The sequence below is a fragment of the Mus pahari genome, chromosome 8 (genome assembly GCF_900095145.1).
Source record: "Mus pahari chromosome 8, PAHARI_EIJ_v1.1, whole genome shotgun sequence".
NCBI classification, from domain to species: domain Eukaryota; kingdom Metazoa; phylum Chordata; class Mammalia; order Rodentia; family Muridae; genus Mus; species Mus pahari.
This window is the reverse complement of record NC_034597.1, coordinates 97,551,895-97,564,881: the sequence shown is the minus strand read 5'-3', so window position 1 is coordinate 97,564,881 and position 12,987 is coordinate 97,551,895.

Sequence of the window (12,987 nt, the reverse complement as noted above, 5' to 3'; positions counted from 1 at the left end):
AATGTGTTCAAGGGTTTACGTTTTTCTCCTATCCTGTACATTAGTTCTTGGGATATCCATCCGAGATTCTGTGACTTTTTCATCACTATGTTAAAAATATATTAAAAAATGACTTTAGCTTTTAGTAGTTTATTCGCCACATTTACCTTTTAAATCATCAAACTAGCATTCTCTAAATGCAGAAATATTACTCTCAAAAATATATTTTACACTTTAACTAAAACAGTACTATTCATAAATATTCTTGTTTTAAGACACACTGGGAATAACATTCCCAGTATCATGTAAAGCAAAGTGAAGATAATCCGTGTCATGGTTACAGTTGGCCCAGTCTCCTGGATAGATTCCCATGAGTCAGATTTATCGTTTTGTGCATGTGTGTTCTTAAATGGTGAAGCTGTGGGTTGAGAAACAGGTTCTCAAGTCACTCTTTTAGGCCAGCATCAAGCACCAAGTTTAAAAAGGATATGTTTCCAAAAACTCACTTTTCTTAAGTTATTAAACATTTTATTATAAAACAATAGCTCTCTGAGATATAGTGTAACTATTTTGAAAACTGCAAGTAATATGTGAAAAGATAAATGAAAAGCAAGTGCACACACAGCCTAGCTCTTTCTGAGTTTCCACATTGGCTCTTACTGAGAGTAATTACTATATATTTGGAAGAACTTCTGGCATCTGTTCACATTTTCCTAGTTCTTTTGGATAACTTTCATTTAAGAAAATATTGTATTATTTAAAAATAATTCTGATATGTTTTATTGTTTTCTTTCCACCTATTTTATTATTATTTGCTTTAATATTGAGAGTTTGGCAAGGTTACTGAATGCTCACTACATAAATCCCAGTCCCTTTTCAGAGACTGTTATAGGATAAACAGTAAATCCATTAGCACATAATTTCAGTAGGACAAATGTATTTAAAACTAGGATTCTTCTCTATAATGCTCTGATTGGTAAAAGGGAAACCACAAATTCAACTATGGGTAGCATGATGGAATGGCTGTTACAACTTTATTCTCTCTCTTTCTTTCTCTTTAGACATAATCTTATCTAGGTAATTATAATAGCTCATTGTTATGTATTTATTTTTGATTTTTATGTGCATGTGCACTCTGCCTGCATGAACTCCTGTGCAACACATGAGTGCTTGGCACCTGAAGTTATAAAGAGTTGTGAACAAAGGTTTGGGTGTATTTTTTCTGTATATTTTTGTATTTACTTTGTATTTTAATTCAATGTGAATAACATTAATGTTCTGGTTTTATCAGAATGCATAGCTGGAGACTATTGATTTGTGTGTATTTTGTGTTCTATAACTTTAAAGTACCAGATATAAGTTTTTTCTCCTGTGAACTTTTGTCTTTTAGATATGAGATCAAGTAATCTATAAATGGGAACAAATTAATGCCGCCAATTCTTACTTCTATCTGTTTTATTTCTTTGCATTATTGCTCTATTTAAAAATTGAATATTATGTTTAATAAGAATAAAAAGTAGACACCCATATTTCATTATAGCTCTGAAAAAATATGTTTTGAGTTTTCTTCCTTGAATATATTTCTTTATAAAGCTTTTCTTATATTGAGGTGTTTTTCTTTTTATTTTAGTTTTTTTTAGATATATTTGTGTATGTATGTATTTATTTATTTAATGAATAAATATGAGTGTATTGTTGCTCTCTTCAAACACAGCAGAAGAGGTCATCTGATCCCTTTACAGATGATAGTAAACCACAATGTATTTGTTGGGAATTAAACTCAGGACCTCTGGAAGAGCATTTAGTGTTCTTAACTACTGAGCCATCTCTCCAGGCCCGAGGTGTTTGCCTTTTATTCCTAATTTCTTTGGGGCTTTTATTATGAGTGGATGTCAGGAGTTATCATAGGTCAAGCTAATAACTAGTAGGTGATCTTCCTGAGATGGTCTGCATCGGATTAGAATTTGTGACAGGTTTGCTCCAAAGGAAAGGCCCAAGTGAATTCGTTTTAGGAAAGATTCCTGTTATTAATATACTTTTCCTGTTATTATGAAACATATATAATAATCACTAGGCTTTAGCACACCTCTTTTGAGCAGATCTTTGCAGATCTACAAAGTTGTACTGTCTTGTATTGATACTATATTAACAAATAGATGATTTCTTAATTCTTAATGATGGTACTGTAAGAATCCTAAAATTATATCAGTGACTATTAAGCTCTTTTATAGTGGGACTACTATTAGATCCTTTTCTAATAGTCAAAACTGCAATGAGAACTGTCAGTCTCCCATGTGTCACCAGTTAATTGCATCTTAGATAATAACCAGACTTTCTGCAACTCAAAGCACATTCTAAGAGGTCGTAGAACAATTAACCAAAGGTCATTAAAAGGTAACCTTTCTTTTAGGTGCTAGGACAGAAGATAAATTACTGTCTGAGTTTATCTATACGAAATTTCACTAATAACTTAGTTGTGGTTTTTAACTTTCAGTGAACCTTTAGAGCTCTGACAGGTGATGGATGTTTAGCCAGATAATTACTCCTAATGATATGCATGTAAACATTCTCTGTTGTAAATTTCTATTTCAATTTATGATTTGATTTTATGTGTGAACTTGTAATGAACTTTTTAACATGTGATCATGTACCCCGAAATATGTTTTTTAAGTGCTGAAGAAAAAAGTCAGAGAAACTGAACTGAAGGGAAATTTTTGCACAGAACACTTCTTAGAGAGAAGAGTAGAATTTTTCCTTATCTCTTTTTTCCCATTCGTTCCATCTTTCCCCCTTTTCTTAGATAGCTTTCATAGGAATCTTTTTACAACTTAGTAATAAACACTATAATCAGTTTTTGGAGTGTCTATTTTTCTTCCTGTGATTTCTGACTAGCAGGCTGCTAGATCTGTGAGATTCCTGCTGAGATAGAACAAAGGCCACATTACTTGATCTTCCTCTGTTAAGCCACAGGTGTTAATCTCCCAAACCAGCAGCCTTTTACCCTCAGAAAGAGCAAGTATGTTTTTTTAGGACTTTTTAGAAGTTATCATCAGTATTTCAGTACAGTTAGAGACCTAGAATTTCCAGAGTCCCTCAGACTTTAAAGTCACACCAGAGTCCTAATCTTCTGTGCCCTGCCAGTACCCTCTCCAGCAAATGGACAGTTACAAAGTTCTTCTTCTTCTTCTTCTTCTTCTTCTTCTTCTTCTTCTTCTTCTTCTTCTTCTTCTTCTTCTTGTCTAATTGAGATCACGTGTTTTACTTCCTTAAGCCTGCTTTTGTGATATATTACATTTATTGATATATATATGCATATATATATATATATATATATATATATATATATATATACTCAATCAACCTTGTGTCCCCAAAATGAATCCAACTTGGTCAAGTTATTCTCTCGGGTGGGACCAGATTAAAACTATTTTATTGATATATTTTTATGTTTTGTCCATCAGGCAAAATGTTTCATTTTCTCTTGCTGTTGTCATTGCATGTTAATTTGGTCAGAGCATCTGGGTAATAGTTGATTTGTGTAATAGATTTAGTAATATTTCTGTTTTTTCTATTTTTATGGCCCAATTTGAATGGCATGGGAGTTAGCACTGGTTTAGATATTCCATATAATTAGTCTATGAAGATATCAAGTTCTAGGTTTGCTTTTGTTGGAAGATTCTTGATTTTTAAATTACAACCTCATTATCATTGCTTCTTATAAAGTTGTTTAAGAAACTCATAACCTCTTAATTAAATTTTGGTGTGTTTTATGTACTCATGAATTTATCTACTGCTTCCAGATTTTAAATATATTAGAAATGTATATTAACAAACAAACCCTTAATGATTTTCTCAGTTTCCTTAGGATATTTTACAACATCTTATTTTATACTTTGAATATATTAAACATCAATTTATAGACTAAACAATTCAGTCCAAAACCAAAATTAAACAATGTTGATTATTTGAATAAAAATCTGACAAGTCTTTACCCAAATAAATCAAAATTGACAATGCTTGTATGATAAAATCAATAAAAAATAAGGAGTCTAGAGAACAAGAAACTTAGAACTTTTTCAGCTTGAGAAGATTATACTTTGGATTTATTTTTAATTATCACTCGTATTATGTTCAGCCTTAGGACGTGTCATTTGCCTTCACTTCCCCTGGATAGCTCTCTTAGTTTCCAGTATAAGGCATGATTTTCATCATCCCTCATCAAGGGAACATCTCTTTGCAAAAGGTTGAATCCACTAGAGAAAACATCAAGCATAAGAATACAGATTTCAGGGCCCAGTCACTAGGGATTCGTGTATAAAACATTAACTAGATTTAAGTCTCAGGGAACATTGTGGAAGAGGTGGTGGAAAGAATGTAAGAGCAAGAATATTAGGAATTTTACAGTGAGAAAAATCTCTATCAAAAATGTCCAAAGCTACATTTTTAAAGTTTCACCAATGTAAATGCCTAAATGTTATCTAAACAAAGGCCAGTGATAATAAACATCTCAAAGAGGACAAGGTAAATGGGGAGACCATTGTGCCTCTAGTCTACTCAAAGAACTGCAGACAACTAAGCAATATTGAGAGTGAGGTAAATTCTCTTTTGTAGAGAAGAGCATAATAATTAGTTATCCAGTACCAACAGTCAGTCCTGAAAAGATACAAGAAAAAAAAAATAAACCTATCAGATTTTATTAACACACACCCACATATGTGTGTGTATGTGTGTGTGTGTGTGTGTGTGTGTGCCACAATGTAAAAAGCAGTCATGAATATGAAAGAGAAAAAAGAGGGAGTATATGGGAGAGTTGGGAGAGGAAGACAGAGGTCTGTGTTCGTTCACAGATGATGCACCTAACCCTTAAGAGACTGGAGGCCCCAGGGATTTTAGAGGTCATGTGGGATGGGAGGTGTGGGCTGGGAACATCCTAGTGGAGACAGGGGGTAGGGAGGAGGTATGGGAAGTGGAACAATCAGAAGAGGGAGAGGGCAGGGAATACAATATGGAGTTTAAAAAATTAATAATAAAAAAGAAATGGAAAGAAAAGAAAAGAAAAGAAAAGAAAAGAAAAGAAAAGAAAAGAAAAGAAAAGAAAAAGAAAAAAGGGAAGGGAAGAAGGAAAGGAAACTACAAAACTATGTTCTTAACTCTGGCATTGGCAAACTTGTTTCCCACAAGTTTTCACCACTGAATCTGTGCTAAACCAAGTTTTACAACTGCAAAGCCCACCTTGAATTTTTATTATCTTATTCTCTAATTAGCATAGCATAAAACCCCACATCTTCTGAGTAGTTTCTTCAGAATAGGTTCGACTGATTTTTCCAGCAGTCAAATCACTCATTTAAGCATTTTTGTTTTCATGGCCAACAGTAATGTCAATATTCTGTCATTTCCACAAAATTATAGTCTGATTATATGGGTTTCTTTTTCTATTTCCTCCATTTAATGAATATTAAAGTTCATCATTAAAAACATAAAAAGTAACATTAAACAGGAATATTATCAGCTTAAGAAGATGTTATGTTTTTCAATTCCCACATAGTACCTACGTTAAAGATGTGTAAGCATTAAAAATACTGTTTTTGAGTTTTATATACTAACAAAACCAAACTCTTATAAACAAATTAAAAAGAGCACCTTGGTGCTTCTTATTCTTAGAGATCTTCTTTGGATGAGTATTAACCTCTATCATTTGATTTACATTATTCAAGTTCTATAGGCTTAGATTAGTTCTATTTGGCCAACAACCAGATCTTAAGGATTTTTCTTCCTAGGTCTCATTCTTACTTATTAATAGGTTTTCGACTTATTTTAAGGGTATTTTATTGCTTAGTGCAAAACCACATTTTTAATTTTTTAATATTTTACATGTAGTTTAGTTTTGCATGCATGTATGTATTGCATTACATGAGTACCTGTTGCATTATTTCACAGAAGAGAGCATAGAATAAAAAAGAAACACACACACTGCCTGTAACAGCTTCCTATAACAGCTCCCACACACACACACATACACAAAACATTAAAACACAACCCTCACACACACAACATTAAAACGCAAAACCATCTTTTATATGAGTAGAAGGCCAATAAGATAAAAGAGATCTGAACAAAGCAATCTGAGATGAAAAGCCTACTAAATCCTATTGGGTTTATTTGTTTTGGTCATCTACTTCTGGGCATGGGCCCTGCCTTTAAATCTAGTCTGATACCCAGCGAGACGCCACTGAAGAAAGCTGTGTTTTCCTTTGCAAGTTGTTGCTGTTGAATATAGCTTCTTAGTTTGGGATGGAGAGTGCTGGGAGTACATCTCACTTCAACCTTTGTAAGTCCTGTGCACACTGTCACAAATGTGAACTATCTCACTTTTTTTCATTACATGATAAAAGTTGAATATATACCACAGAAAGTGCCTAGCGGTTGCTTAATTATTTGTAAAGTAAGAAAGTTGCTTGAGTTGATAAAAATACTCATTTGCTTTGTAAGCATGAGAAACTAACAATGGAAACTCTGAACCCACATAAAAAGGCCAAGATTGGTTATGCTCACCTACCCTCAGCACCAAGAGACTGGTCAGCTCAAAATGGTATGTCTCTGTGTGTGAATATTTGAGTATCTCTATGTATGCATATGTTCTTTCCCTCTCCCCCCTCCCCCTTTCTCCTCCCCTCCTCCTCCCTCTCCTCCTCCCCTTCTCCTCCCCCTCCCCATCCATCCTTCCATCTATCTATCTATCTATCTATCTATCTATCTATCTATCTATCTATCTATGCTTTTTCTTCATCTTTTTTTCTGCTTTGTTTTTTTCCTATTCTGGTTTGTTTGTTTGTTGATTGGCTGGTTTTCATCTTACTTATTTTAAAAATTGTTATTTTATTTTATTATTTTTAGGTGTCAGTTGGTCTAATGAAAGATAAATAAAGAATGGATTTTGGTGGGGAAGTAGGTGTGGAGGGTCTGTGGAAAGTCAGGAAAAAGGAAACTAATCAGAATATACTATCTGTTATGTTTTTAATGGGAGGAGAGCTCCTTTGCCCTGTGAATGGTTTTTTTGCCCCAGTATAGGGGAATGCCATGGCCAGGAAGTGGGAGTGGGTGGGTTGGTGAGCAGAGGAAGGAGGAGGGGATAGGGTGTTTTCAGAGGGGAAACCAGGAAAGGGGATAACATTTGAAATGTAAATGAAGAAAATATGTAATTAAAAAAAAGAATTGCAGTAATTAGCTTAGTGTCATCCTATAAGAACAAGTCACCCATGAACACTTTAGTTCATTTTAGTTGTATGCTGCTGCTCTGAGGCTCTTCCTAATCGGACTGGACTGTACTCCCTCCCAGGTTGGGTGGTTTCCCCGCTAGTCTCTATTTCCCCATCAAATAAAAATTCCTTCTTTATTTTTCCAACTATCTGCTTAAAATTGACATAATTCTAAGGTACAAAGGCTTCATTAAATTTCCTTCAGTATTCTTTATTACTGTTATGGAATCCTGGTGCCAATGTTCTTTTGCAACACCAGGTGTTAAAAATTCTGCATTTTCCTACTGAAGCAGGGAAGTATACTTTATAACCACTTAAAGAACTGACAATGTCTTTTCTTCCTTTCCAATGTGCTATAAGAGAAGCCACTATAGCAATTTTCAGGTGCTTTGAACAAAATCTACCATACAAAATTATATGCACATTTATTGCTATACAACCTATGCCTATCTATATTTTTCTACATGTATAAATAAATAAATAAATTCCATTCTTCAAAGTCCATATATTTATCTGTATAGACACGAATGTAATCATACACTGATAATTATGTTTAACTGTGTCTGTCTACTGATTGTGGAGAATTTTTGATGGAGACCATACTTTTTCATTCTGATTAATTTATTTTTATTCAAGATCTTAGATGATATAGTAACCCTATTTTCAATGCTTTTCTGTTTTTTTTAATTGGCAGAACAGTTTTCATATTTTTTCCACAATAATGAATCATACTATATCTTTTGTCTTAGTGTTTTATTGCAGTGAAGAGGCACTGTTGTCAAGACAATTTCTATAAAAAATCATTTACTTCAATCTGGCTTTTAGTTTCAGAGGTGCAGTTCATTATCGTCATGCCTGAAAACATGGCAGTCTGCAGGTAGGGCTGTTTCATGTTGCTTGAGGAGCTGAGAGATCTATGTCTTGATCCAAAGACAGCCAGGAGGAGACGACTTTCCACATTGGGCAGAGCTTGATCATATATGTATAAATAAGCGTCCACACTGACACATTTTCTTCAGTAAGGCCACGCCTCCTAATAGTGCTACTTGCTGCGGGCCAAGCTTTCAAACATTTACGTCTATGTCAGCCAAACTTATTCAAACCACCACAGGTTTAAAAAGCACATGCAATCCATACATATTTGTCAATGGCCGATTCTGTTAGTGTTTGTGGACATGTAGATTGTCTTTCTCTTAATAACACAATCCTGATATAACAGTTTCTCAGATTTGAAAGAATGCTGGCTTTCACTTGTGACTTATAGCCCTCAGTCTCAACATGAAACATTTGACAATGAGTCCCGGTTATTCAGTGTTACGCTGAGGCAATATGAAAGTCAAGAAAAATGAAGGAGTTTTAAAACATTATTATACACTGTTAATGACAGAATCATAACTTGTGTCTTGCTTCTGCTTTTCCTTTTAGAAAAAGAATATTAGTGTGTTAGCAGGTTTGTGTCAAATGTACTGAGTAGCTGAGACTGGCCTGGGGCAAACATTTTCTACCTCAACCCTGCTATTGTCAGGAGGATAGCCCAGCACTCCCACACAGAGCTAAAGCCCCATCCCTTTAAGGCCAATGGTGCTGTTGGCTGTTCTGCAAATACTTAGTATTTGGTCCTTTGAAGATCCAAACATAACAATATGCTCACAGGTCCTTATTCGATGTGAAAGGAAGGAAACAAAGTATATGTATAATCTATCAATCTATCTATCTATCTATCTATCTATCTATCTATCTATTTATCTACCTATCTATCTACATCGCTATTTGTATATTTATGTTATATGTTTATATATATATATATATATATATATATATATATATATATATATATGGCTATATGTCTTGAAAGATTAACAACATACAGGAGTTTTGAGAAAACAAAAGCAATTCTCCCTCACTTGCTTTCCTTACTCATATTTTACTTTGTGAAACACATAGTACTTTAAGCCTTATACAATAATACCATTAACAGAGTTAATCTAATTCATCTTGTGTGCCAATATATGAATATTATCCTATTCCTTTTGTTCTTTTCTTTTGTCGTATTTAAGAAAACATTTCTCAAAAAAAAAATCCTTAAGATATCTTATACTATAAAAATTTAATCATTAGTGAAATAAACACTATCATAATTTCCTGCATGAAGTAGATGGAAAATTTTGATGCACAAATTCTAAGCCTAGAGGAAAGTTTTAATAGCTACAGTTCTAGACTTTAATCCATTGAATTAATACCCTGCCCATTAATACTCTTTCTAAAAGTTCTTTTATTAGCACTGTAAAGGTTTTTTTTTTAAATTATTATTATTTAGGTTCCAGTCAAATCAAATAATAATGGCCTCATAAGATTGAAATGTAACCTACATTTATTAAAACTTTATTGGTAATAATTGCTTCAATAGCCTGAAGATAAATCTAGTGATGAAATGACTTAATAGGTCATTGAGTATTAAATTAACCTTGAAATAGTGCTTAACCCCTAATTCCTTAGCTACATAAATTTGAAGTTTTTAATGCTTTTTATATATAATAATTGGCAACTGTTTTTTTTTTTCATTTAAGAACAGTTTTGCCATTTCTCAATGTATTACTGTTTATAATAAGCCACTAGAAATAATATATATGGATATTTGCAATTTAATTCAAAAATTATGGTTGGAATAGGCAAACCAGTAGGAAGAAAAGAGTCCCAAAAGAGACAGCCCCTGCTCCCACTGGGAGAGGTCCCCCAAAACTCCTGAGCTATTCAAACATTACACACATGCAGAGAGTCTATGTCAAAACCATAGTGGGCTTCCTCATAGTTGCTTCAGTCTCTGTGAGGCCCAGTGAGCCCTGGTTACTTGACACTAGAGACATTGTTCTTCTGGAATCTTTGGCCAATTTGGCTCCTACAAACTGTAGATCATCATTTTTTGTTTGTTTGTTTTGTTTCTTTTTTTAAAATTAGATGTTTTCTTTACTTAGCTATATAAATTTGAAATACTTAATGCTTCAATCCTATGTATAGGATTTAAAATGTCATCCCCTTTCCTGGTTCCCCACTCGAAAACTCCCTATCCCAATCTCCCTCCCCCCGTTCACCAACTCATCCAATCCTGCTTCCCTGTCCTGGCATTCACCTCCATTGGGGCAGCAAGCCTTCACAGGACCAAAGGACTTTCCTTCCATTTATGTCCAACAAGGTCATCCTCTGCTACATGTGCAGCTGGAGCCATGGGTCCCTCCATGTGTACTCTCTGGTTGGTGGTTTAGTCCCTGGGAGCTCTGGGGTTGGTTCTCTAGTTGGTTCATGTTGTTGTTCCTCCTATGGGGCTGCAAACCCCTTTACCTCCTTGGGTACTTTCTCTAGCTCCTTCATTGGGAACCCGACACTCTATCCAATGGATGGCTGTGAGCATCTACTTCTGTATTTGTCAGGCACCGCAGAGCCTCTTAGGAGACAGCTATATCAGGCTCCTGTCAGCAAGCTCTTGTTGGCATCTGAAATACTGTCTAGTTTAGGTGGTTGATTATGGGATAGATCCCCAGGTGGGGCAATCTCTGGATGGTCATTCCTTCAGTCTCTACTTCACACTTTGTTTCTGTAACTCCTTCCATGGGTATTGTGTTCCCCCTTCTAAGAAGGAACAAAGTATCCACATTTTGATCTTTCTTCTTGAGTTTCATGTGTTTTGTGAATTGTATCTTGGTAAATCTGAGCGTCTGGGATAATATCCACTTATCAGTGAGTGCATATCATGTATGTTCTTTTGTGATTTGGTTAACTCACTTAGGATAATACCCTCCAGATTCATCCATTTGTCTGAGAATTTCATAAAATTCATTGTTTTTAATAGCTATATAGTACTCCACTGTGCAATGTTCATCTCTACTTCATTTCTTTTGTTTTTGTTGGTGCAAGATTATTTACTTTCTGTGTTTTCATGGTTGTTGTAAACCTTGTGTTTGACTTTTCTCTTCTATTAACTTCTATAGGGATAAAATAGGGCTAGCTTTACCGCGCACACACACACACACACACACACACACACACACACACACTATAATTATATATATTAATATATATATTATTTTATATAATTTCAACTTGACTTTGTAATGGAATATATTGTTACTTCTATCTATGATGATTATGTATTTTCTTAGGTATAGTAGTCTGGGTTTATATCTGATGTCTCTTAGTATCTGCTGGATAGCTGTCCTGGATCTAACTGCTTTTTAAATCTTCATTAAAAATCAGGTATAATATTAAAAGGTCAGCCTTTATGTGTTACTTGCCCTTTTCTGCTCGCAACTTTTAATATTCTATGTTTCTGTATCTTTAGTATTTTGATTATTAATGTGACAAAGGGACTTTCCTTTGTGGTCCAGCCTATTTGGCATTCTATAACTTTCATTTACTTTTTTAAGCATATCCCTCTTTATTTTAGGAAATTTTCTTCTATGACTTAGTTAAAAATAAATTCTGGCCTTTGAGCTTTTTTTTTCCCTCTTCCTTTTATTTTTAGTTTTGGTCTTTTCATAGTGTCCCAGATTTCCTGGATGTTTTGTGTCTAAACTTTCTTTAGATTCATCATCTCCTTTGACCAATGTATCTGTTTCTTCAATTACCTGGATTCTCTCTTTAAGCTCCTGCGTTCTGTTGATGACACTTGTACCTATAGGTCTTCTTCACTTACCTAAATGTCCCATTTCTTGAATTTCCTCCGTTTGTATTATCTTTATTACTTCTACTTCATTTTCAAGTCTGGAAAGTTGTCTACATTTCCTTAAACCAGTTTTTTTTTATTGCCTTTCTTTAACTGATTCATTCATATCCTCCAATTGTTTATTTACATTTTTCTATTTCTGTGAGAGACTTATCCATTTCCTACAATGTTTATTTGTGGTTTCCTGGATTTCTTTAACACATTTATTCACTTTTTTAAGGACTTCTATCACTTTCAATGAAGCTGCCATTTCACTTTTTTAAGGATTTCTATCACTTTCAATGAAGCTGCCATTAAGGTTGATTTTTCGTGTTTCAATCACATTGGATAGCTCAAGGCTTGCTAGAGTAGGATTGTTGACCTCTGGTGGTAACATCTTGCCCAAGCTGTCATTGATAGTACTATTACACTGGTATCTAGACATTTGTGTTTGGTGTATTTATCCTTCTTGGATGGATGCTTTGTTCCTTTGTTTCTGTTTTCTCTTTGGTCTTCTGGTTATACGGTCTGAATTCTAGCAGCTGTTATGACATCTGCTCTGGTAGAGAGTAACAGTCTGAGTTGAAGACTGGACTTCTGGAGGCTTGCATGGCCTTTTCTTCAATGGGGGTATTTTTCCTAGTTTGCAGAAGGGACACAGTGGTAAGGAGTGGAGTGGGGATTGAGGATAGTGGGAAGGGACATCATCGAAAGAATAGAGAAGGTCCATAGGTAGACTGCAATTCTGTAGGTTGCTTACAAGGAGTTCTGGTGCCAGGTGTGGTCTCTGATTCATAATAAGTCTTACCCAACTTAGAGGCTGAAGTTCCAGATGTTGGCATGGCCTTTGGCCTAGTAAAATGATTTGTTTCAACATGCAGACTATGTACTGATTTTTAAATGTGTGGGATTTGAAGATAGCTACAAATGTTGTTTTTAAACATTTTGAGACACGATTTCCTGAATCATTCCTATCCTCCAACTCCATATTTAGTAAGAAGTTACCTTAGACTTTGAATCCTCTTACTTAATCTCCCAGTTCTAGTATTAGAGTTG